The sequence below is a fragment of the Dreissena polymorpha genome, chromosome 2 (genome assembly GCF_020536995.1).
Source record: "Dreissena polymorpha isolate Duluth1 chromosome 2, UMN_Dpol_1.0, whole genome shotgun sequence".
Lineage (NCBI taxonomy): Eukaryota > Metazoa > Mollusca > Bivalvia > Myida > Dreissenidae > Dreissena > Dreissena polymorpha.
The window spans coordinates 67,198,634-67,208,387 of NC_068356.1; positions in this window are offsets into that span (position 1 = coordinate 67,198,634).

The window sequence follows — 9,754 nt, forward strand, 5'->3', positions numbered from 1 at the left end:
GTCGTCCAGCTACGGGAATTCTGTTGGCATAGTCCAGCAGGGATTGCCCAGTTTTGGGAGCACAGCAGTAGAGTCGCCCAGCTACGGCAATGCCGTTGGCATAGTCCAACAGGGAATGCCCAGTTTTTGGGAGCATAGAAGTAGAGTCGTCCAGCTACGAGAATCCCGTTGGCATAGTCCAGCAGGGGTTGCCCAGGAGAACAGCGGTAGTCGTCCAGCTACGGGAATCCCGCTGGCAGAGGGTTGGCCCAGTTATGGGAACACCGCGATAAACAGCCGTGAGGTGTCCAGTCGCAGGGTTTCTTCTGGTAACACCCAGAGGAATCTGTCCAGTTATGTAAACCGCCAGAGCGGTGCGTGCGGTTACGGAGTCGCCGCGTGTGTACGCCGGGAGATCTCGGAGGAGTGGCGACCCTCAAGTTCTCTCCGTTGTGAGCGGTCCCAGCGGTGGAAACTAGGTAAGTGTCTGAGCGAGAGTGGGGGCCTGAGGTATTTATCTAGTTAAAGGGTGGGGATGGGTACCTTTGATAATTTCTCTGTTTTTGTTGGTTTTATTTTAGTTGTGTTTCGCTTCACTTAATGTCAGTGAAGTGTAAATTTGTTATGTCTTCTGTTGATAGAATCGATGTGTTTGATTAACCAGGCACGTGTCCACTTAAATTGTTTATTTTATTAAAACCATGTATTCGATTAGTCCTTTATTGGCCTCGCCCACCAGTCCATTGTTTGGTTATTATTTAGTAACTTTATGTATTGCTACTTCCGAATAGACTGGTTACACTTTCTTGCGTGATCTCCTGATTAGACTGGTTTCTTTTGATCAACGTGACAACGCAGGGTTTAGTTTCACTGTCATGACATCCGTCAACTGACACCTTTTTTCATTTTTATGTTCATCTTTCCCTGAGTGGGAGTGGTGATGTTTAGGTTGGTATTGCCACCCGGAAATATATAGGAAAAACATTAGGATTGTTGTAATTTTGTAATCATATTTTAATATTTTGACTTTCTGAACGTTATTTCGTACTTGTACTGATGGTGTGTTTTCACGCGAGTGTAATACGCCTGATGTCGTAATGGGTACACGTCGCCTCGCTGAATACTGGGGGTTAGTTGGCGAGGCATTTATGCATTTAGTTTAGTATTCTTATCAGATCCAGCCGTGAGCTCTTTCAGCCCACTTGTATTTATATTTCTCTTGAATAACCACTCATGGACATGTCATCATTGTCTATTATGTCATTAGAAGATGTAAACTGGTGCATGTCATGAACTGTGGGAAACTGTGACATGTCAGGAAATGTGGGAAACTGTTGCATGTCATTTACTGTGGGAAACTGTTAACTATCATTTACCAGTATGTTGCTCTTGCCGTGGTGTAACTGTTCACAGCCGAAGGCTGTCCATGGCTTAAGCTTTGTGGATGAACTGGTTGGGCTAACCCATTAATCTCCGAGTTTCTTATTTGCTGTTTTTTTGTTAAGGATCATTGGGCCGGTTGTAATAGATCATCTTTCAGTCCTCAGCATGAGACTGTTTACGGCAATATAAATCAATACTAAAATGTTAGCATTTTATTACAGACCAGTTAACACTGACATTTTATGGAGGGTAATAAACCTTTATTTGGATATGCATGCATATTAATATATTCTTGATGGTCGTAGGAAAACCGGCCAATTGGTTCAATTAGTTGTGGTCTATATAGGGTTGAGGCCCCCATTCTGCGCACGTTGTGGCGTGCCGGTAGTATTGAAACAATTAGGTTTTCCCGACTTTGGGGAGTCCGGGCATGGTCATAGTTCCGCTAGGTCGCTGCGGCCAAGAAGTATATCGCATGGCGAAGGCGCCCTCCTTGCTTACAAAAGAGGCATTGGGTCCGAGAGATAGTCAATATACTTCCTCGGGGTGCATGGACTGCTTGGGCGCAGCGGCTTTAGAGTATGTTGCGTGGCGAAGGCGCCCCCTTGCTTACGAAAAGGGCATTGGGGGTCAGAGAGATAGTCAATATACTTCCTAGGGTGCGACGGGACCTCTGCGACGGGAAACTATGACATTTATTCGAGGTCGCTACGGTCCGGGAGTACATAGCATGGCAAAGGCTCCCCCCTTGCTTACGAAAGGGGCATTGGGTCCGAGAGATAGTTAATATACTTCCTCGGGGTGCATGGGACGTCCGCGGCGGGACGACTCCTTTTGTGAGTAGGGGGGTCGTCCAAAAGGAAAAAAGAGAGGGGAGTGTAGTGCCGGTGACCATCTGGTGACACGCCCCCATGCAGAGTTGGCACCCGGCTACATGCTGTCGGGTCATGCTGCATGATGTGGAGACCCGCGGCCAATCGGATGGAGGCAGATGCCTGCTGAGTGCGCTCTCGGATTACCATGATCTCTTGCTATCCAGTCCGCTGACGTGAGCAGACATGTTTCCTGAGGTAGGTATTGCCAGGAGGATGGATGCCTTGAGGTAAGTATTTCCAGGAGGATAAGTGTTAGTCGGTGTAGCCGAGGACGATAGCAAACGAGTGTTTCCCTCGAAGTGCGTACTTCCGAGATCGACGTCTGCCATTCTGACAAGGTTTCCGGTCGATGACCCGGTGAGTAGACTAATTAAGTGTCATTGCTAGTTGTGGTATAATTGTAGACGAAACCCACTGAAGAGCTAACCGACAGAAACACTATAGTACATATGCTCAAATATTGAACCTTACTGTTGTGGTTAAACTGCACTATTGTTATTGTCGAAAAAGGGAGCTGAATATATAAGCGGCTGAGTGCTTTTTTCAAAATGGCGTCCAAAATTGTCGAAATGTTAGATTTTCATATAAGGCCGAGTTTTTCCTGGTTTTTTATTGGCTGAATATCGTATTGGCCGACCTTTTTCCAATTTGGCCGTGTTTTTTTCATATTGGCCGTCTTTTTCTCGTATAAGGCGAGTTCGAGCTTTTCTGACAAGGCTCAACTTGTATGGGGCGAATAAATTGAACACATTCTCGTCTAATATTATAAAGTTAATTAATAAAACTTTGTATTAATTTATTATTCATTATTATAATAATTAATTCTTGCTCTTAATTAAGTTAGGTTTCTCTAACATTTTATCTAACAAGCATTCTAAATACTAGCCTTGACTTAACATAACGCATGCAGATTTATAGGGCTTAATTTTGTCCGTCGCAAGCAAACCCATATAAGAATTTGAGAAATGCCATGTGAAGATTGTCGAAAGGCATGCAGATTTGTAGGGCTTTATCATTTTTCTGTCTCAAATTCAAATAATATAAAAAACTAAGATATGCCTTACGAAGTGTTAACTCGACGAAGATTGACATTGGGTACATAACGTATGTCATGCAATTAAGAGCTGATAAGCACATGTGAATCTAAGCTGCGGAATACAACAAATATAAAGCTATCAAGGCCGTCGGAACACATGCAGATTGATAAGACTGCATTCGTTTTTTTTTCATATTAAACCCCATTTAAGAACCTTCTAAGAGTGTTTAGAAGTAGATGATTAGTTGTTCATATCGCGTTGAATGCAATACAGCCCTTATAAGCACTCTCTATGATTTCACGCAACGCAGATCGATAGGGGTGCATTAGTTATATATTATCTTTTTATAATGCAAAACATCGTATGAGTATATGTCGTGTCAACTGGGTGCAGATTTATAGGGCTTCATTAGTTCTCAATCGCAATTTAAAAACATAACAAGATTGTACGGATGAAGATGAATATAGTTTGTTAAATAAAAATCAAACAATAAGCAGGCGAATGAAATTATACAATTTCATACAATCATGCAATTAATAGTTTAGTTGTACACTATGCAGGCGAAAGATGTTTATTAAATAAACATCATACAATTAATAGTTTAATCGGCATCTAAATCTGTTCCGGAGAATACACATGCCAACAAGCTAACCGTACTCCAGTTCTGATGACGAATACAGACTGGGATATACGCTGGATTACAGTCTGCTCTATAGAATCTGTTTTGCACATCTGCACATAACATTAATCTAAACAAACCTATACAAACCAATGAATGCATTCCTATTTTTACTGGGCAATCGGTCCTGTAAATTTGACCGACAGGCCGGACCTTACAAAATTTTACACGTAAGTGGAAATGTCCGTCGGTCCGGCCATGTTTGGCTGAGACTTGCGTTCTCATTATCTCCGCCGTAGACACCAAGTGCTGGATTTTCCCAGGAAACGGACTCGAAAGTGTCACAATTAACCTACGGCCTTCGATGAAATCGAGCTAAAATAAATAGGTTTAAACAAAAAAAAACTCAGACAGAATCACTTATTATTCTTTTTTAAGAGAACTTACAGCCACTAAGTGTCTAAATTGAATGCCTATATTCTCTTCATCGTTGAATGTTTTTTTACATGTACTGTACATTTTAGCACATAGACTATACTAACACTCTCTGGCAAGTATTCATAATTTATATTTACCTGTACAATTTAGTTTGTCTGTTTTTTACCTAGCCATGATACCAAGATGCAAATAGTTAATGAGAGAGCAGATGGCGAGAGTTCCTCTTCTGGAGATGTTATTAGTAAGTAGCACTAATCAGTTTTTTTATTTGTTTATGTTATCTGAACTGGTTCAAAGAAAATAAGACTGTTGATACTGGCATCTGTAAAGTAAATAATTGTTGTTCTTATCCATGTTTTTTTTATAAATCATAATGTCTCCCCCCATTCTTGGAAGACATATTGGTTTTGCCTTAGCTGTCTGTCCGTCTGTCTGTTTACCTTTTTTGTGAGGACGAAATCTCCTAATCTACTTGTCTGATTTTGATGAAATTTTACAGGAATGATAAGTATTTAATCTTGTTGTGCTAAAATCTCAAAAAAAAATCCTGCTATTTTATCTAGGGAGTTATGCCCCTTTAGAATTTAGAATGATAATTTTTTGTCAGAACGTAATCGCCTGAACTCATGTCTGATTTTGATGAAATTTTACAGGAATGATGACTATTGTGCGTAGTTTTGTAAAACATAAAAAAATTCCGACTTTCTTATTTATCCTCAGAATTGTGCCTTTTTGTCCATATGAAATCTCCTATACTGATTGTCTTATTTGGTTAAATTGTATAGGTATGATGAGTATCTAGCATTGTTTTGATAAATGTCAAAAACATTGACCTGCTAATTACTGGAGAGTTATGTTCCTTTGAATTTTCGGTGATCTTTTCTTGTCCGGATGAAATCTTGGTATATGCCAAATAGTCCACTTAAGTTAGTTTTCAATTAATGTCCATACACCTAGTTAATTTGAAACTCTAATACGATGCTGGGCAGTTTGCTTATGAAGAGAGGGACATATCATTTTTCCAAAAAAACAAAACCGTCTAGTTATTATATGAAAATTCCTTTATACTTCGGTCATAATTCAAATAAGCAAAATGCTTGCGTATTAAAATCCTAGTAACTGGCAGCTGAATTTATACAATTTTTGTAAAGTTTACTTGGACTATTTTGGAAATATTCTTATAATTTTGATTTAAACATTTAAACAAGAACCCTGTGGCCCAGGGATAAAGTGATTTAGATAATTGATCTTCATTTCAAATAAGAGATGATTATCTTAATCAATAAATGCCTTAATTTCTTCCATTGCACTTCAGGAGACATTGAGCCACTGGTAGTTCCAAGTGCACCTTCTAAAATAGTATAGACCAAGTCAATTGTTCACTTGCTCATCTCTGAGCATCAGCCCAGGGAGGAGGACTTTCGAAAACCATCTGTGAAGAAAAATATGTTATGGTTAACGATAGCTTCGGAGGTCAACAAGGCATCCAATGGACATTATTCTGGAGCTCAAAGTGAGCAAAAATGGAAAAACATAACTAAAGTGTTTAGAAACACTATGGATCATAACTAGAATCGGGCTATGAAAGAAAAGAGTGTCCTTTCTTTCAAGTTCTGCAGGAGACATACGGATATAGGCCAAATGTTAACCATGTGTATGTTGAGAGCTCAGTTGCGTCTTCCAAGGAGTCATCAGTAGAAACTGAAGAAGATTCAAGGTCACAAACAGATGGTTTGCACGCTCCAAGATCTTCATCAAAAAGGATGAAGAAGAACCGCAAAGATGCAGTTATGGAGATGCTGAATGAAATGCATGAAGACATGAAGCAGGAAAATTAACAGTTAATGGTAGTTTTGGCGAAACAACATGAAGACCGTATGGCAGATGAAAAAAAACACTTGATCTCTTGAAACTTGAAACATTTGTCAATGCCTTTTCTAAATCTAAAGATGTGAAAAAGTAAGATTGTAAAAACTAGGTTGTTGTATATCTTGAAAAGTTTAAGATGCATCAACTGGAAATTTCATATGTGAACAGATCTTATTGGGGGAATTGCAGTGAAGTATTCTAGCTACTAAGCAGCGTGTGGGGGTATTTCAGGTATGACAGTGTCAATTCTAGTCAGTTATTATTTAACAACATTGCCATCACATTTTTGGTGTGTTGTTTATATGTACGTTTAAATATATCTTGTAAAGGCCAATACTTATAAAAGTTAGATTGTAGGATTTTATAATTACTTTGCACAACTTTTAACAATCATTAGACAGGATTGTTGCTTACAAAAGATGCATCCATACCTCAAAAGGTGTTGTCACACTTTACTTAATCAGATAGAATTCACAGTTTTGGAAGTTACATATAGAAGTGCATTTTTTGCGGATGAGGATTTGTAAAACAACAAATTAGCAAAAAGCAACACTACTTGGTTTTGATAAGGATATATTATATTATTTTCATTTGGAACTGTATATCAATTGCAGACAGTAAACATTATCTTGTATTATTTTTCTTGCTTTGTGGCAGCAGTATTGAATGTTTCTGCTGGTTTTTCTTATTGACTACAGTTTTGAAAAAAAAAGGTTTTAGATGTAAATTAGATTTCTTTGGAGGAGGAATTGTATCAAAAGAATAAAATACATATTTGTGATAGTATACTATTTTGAAATTTAATACCTGTGTAATTTTATATACATGTACCATTCACTCATTATGTCTCTGTATTCCAGTCACCGTCTTTTCTATGCAAGAACAATCAATATTACTTATACCCGGTACTTTAAACAATGAATGTACCTAAAGACTTTTTTCATAAGTACAACCACTATACCCTTTGTTAAATGAGAACATTAATTAAATATCTAAAAGAGAAAATTGATTAACTTATGTAATTGAACAACCTTTTTTGTTGGGCATACCATTGATAGCAACCTTATGTTGACCATTGTTACTGTTTAAAAGGCACCACTGTTTTGTTTTAAGAAATGTTGTATTTTGTATTGTACTTTTTGTTAAGCCAGACTATTCGAATAATAGCGAAATCTATTCTGGTTAACGTTTCATCCACATGTGTGTTTTCATTGACTTCAGCGTCTGATCTTTTGTTAAGTTTTTGAAAATAAGACAAAGATACAGTAAACAAATTTGGTATACCTGTTTGGCATCAATATCTAACTGCATGTACAATGTCATAAACCACTAATGCTACAACATGAAAACTTCTTTTTTTGTTAAGCATCAATATCTCAGTAAACTTACAAAATCTGGTAATTTTGAATCGCATTGTGACCGAATCTTCTATTTTAAGCTCAACCTTTCTTTGAAAAAAATTGAGCTATTGTCTTTTTTTCCATTTGTTTAGCACGTTTGTAAAGTCTTTATGTTGTTTTTATTAACATGTTTGCTTTAGTACAGATAGTACTCGACTAAGAAAGTAAGTCACAGAAAAGATATGAATGACAACAGCATTTTGTCTAATGTCCATAGTCCATCCTTATTCAACAAACCAACATTTTCCCAGCAAAAATAAAAACATATTCTGTATATTTTATTTGAGTATTTTCAATTTGTTAAAAAAAAAACGGAATCAGTATCTTGACAGTCTTTTATTGGTAAATGTGTGACCATTTATTCTTCTAAAGCAAGAGAGTTCATATAACTGGAAACAATTGCAATATTGATTTCTTGTCATTGTTTATGTTTTACTCTTTAATAAAAATTAAATCTTCATATCTGATTTGTTATTTGTCGTCTTGTCTTCTAACAGAGTATATTGTGAAAATTATTTTACCTGCATTATTTTCGTAATCAGTAGAACTGAGTTGATATTTATGTCCCCCTTCGAAGACGAGGGGGTATATTGTTTTGCAGATTTTGGTCGGTTGCGTCGGTCGGTAGACCACTTCATTTCCGCTCAATACTTAAAGAACCTTTTAACCTAGGATGGTCAAACTTCATAATTTTAGTGCCTGTGGTGAGTAGATAAACCATATTGTTTTGGGGTCAGTAGATCAAGGTTACTGTGACCTCATGAAAAATGGTTACCGCTCAATAACTGAAAAACGGTTTAACCTAGGATGGTCAAAATTCATAGATGAACCATATTGTTTCAGGGGTCAGAAGGTCAAAGGTCAGGTCACTGTGACCTCATGAAAAATGGTTTCTGCTCAATAACTGAAGAACGGTTTAACCTAGGATGGTCTAACTTCATAAGATAATTGCATTTGGTGAGTAGATGAATCCTATTGTTTTGGGGATCAAAGGTCAAGGTCACTGTGACCTCATCATGAAAATGGTTTCCGTTCAACTTAAGAATGGTTTAACCTAATATAAGCAAACTTCATAGGATGATTGCATCTGGTGAGAAAATGAACCGTATGGCTTTGGGGGTCAGTATGTCAAAGCTCAAGGTCACTGTGACCTTATGAGAAATGGTTTCCGCTCTAAAAATGAAGAACGGTTCAACCTAGGGTAGAAAAAGGATGATTGCCTGTGGTGAGTAGATGAACCTTATTGATTTGGGGTCAGTAGGTCAAAGGTCAAGGTCATATTTAGACAGGCCACCGAGGAGGGACATGCGTGTTTTACCAAATTCCCTTGTGTATATAGGAGTGCTATTGCAGGGATAATTTTGGTTAAACCTAGTACGCAAATGAGCTACGCTATTCGATTTCCAACAGTAGGGTCAAAACATCACATTTTATACTAAAGATGTTACTTTATCCTTTCAGAAATTTTGAACAATTCATGATGTCTAAATGACACCTACCTCAGCCCCTTTGTACGAATAGCATCATTCACCAGTCATCATGTTTGTTGACAATAAAAAAGAAATTATACTGTAAACGTTGGAAATCGCATAGCACAGCTAAAAAAACGTCTGCCTTAATACAATTACAAATTTAATGTGTTCTTTCAAACAATAGTTTCACTGGAAAGAGAATTTATTTAGATTCTATTGGAAACATAGTGCATCAAGTTTATTAAAATACATGCGAACCAAATCATCTGAAAATTTGTCTCAATTTAACTTGGTTTATTTCACATACGAACTGTAAATTTCTGTTGCATAACAGTATCTGATTATTGTCGTTGCATGGCGAAAAAATAAAGACTGACATTGTAAAATTAGCACGTGACATAACACACGCATATGGCTTTCATTTCAGACTGCTGGCAATAGGATGCCTTTTAACTTCTGCGCTGCTACAAATAGGCATAAGATTATCATTCTGGTTATCTGTAGAAGCTTCACTCGACCCTTCAGAAATAAAATCTAATAAGTCTTCATTACATAGCACACATCGCTTGTGTAGGGCGCAACACCTTTTGTAGCACAATATGTACTATACAGGTCTTCGAAAACGCCCCTTCAGTGCGCCAAACGACCGCTCAATGCTCATTCTTGTGAAATTGTGTATAAA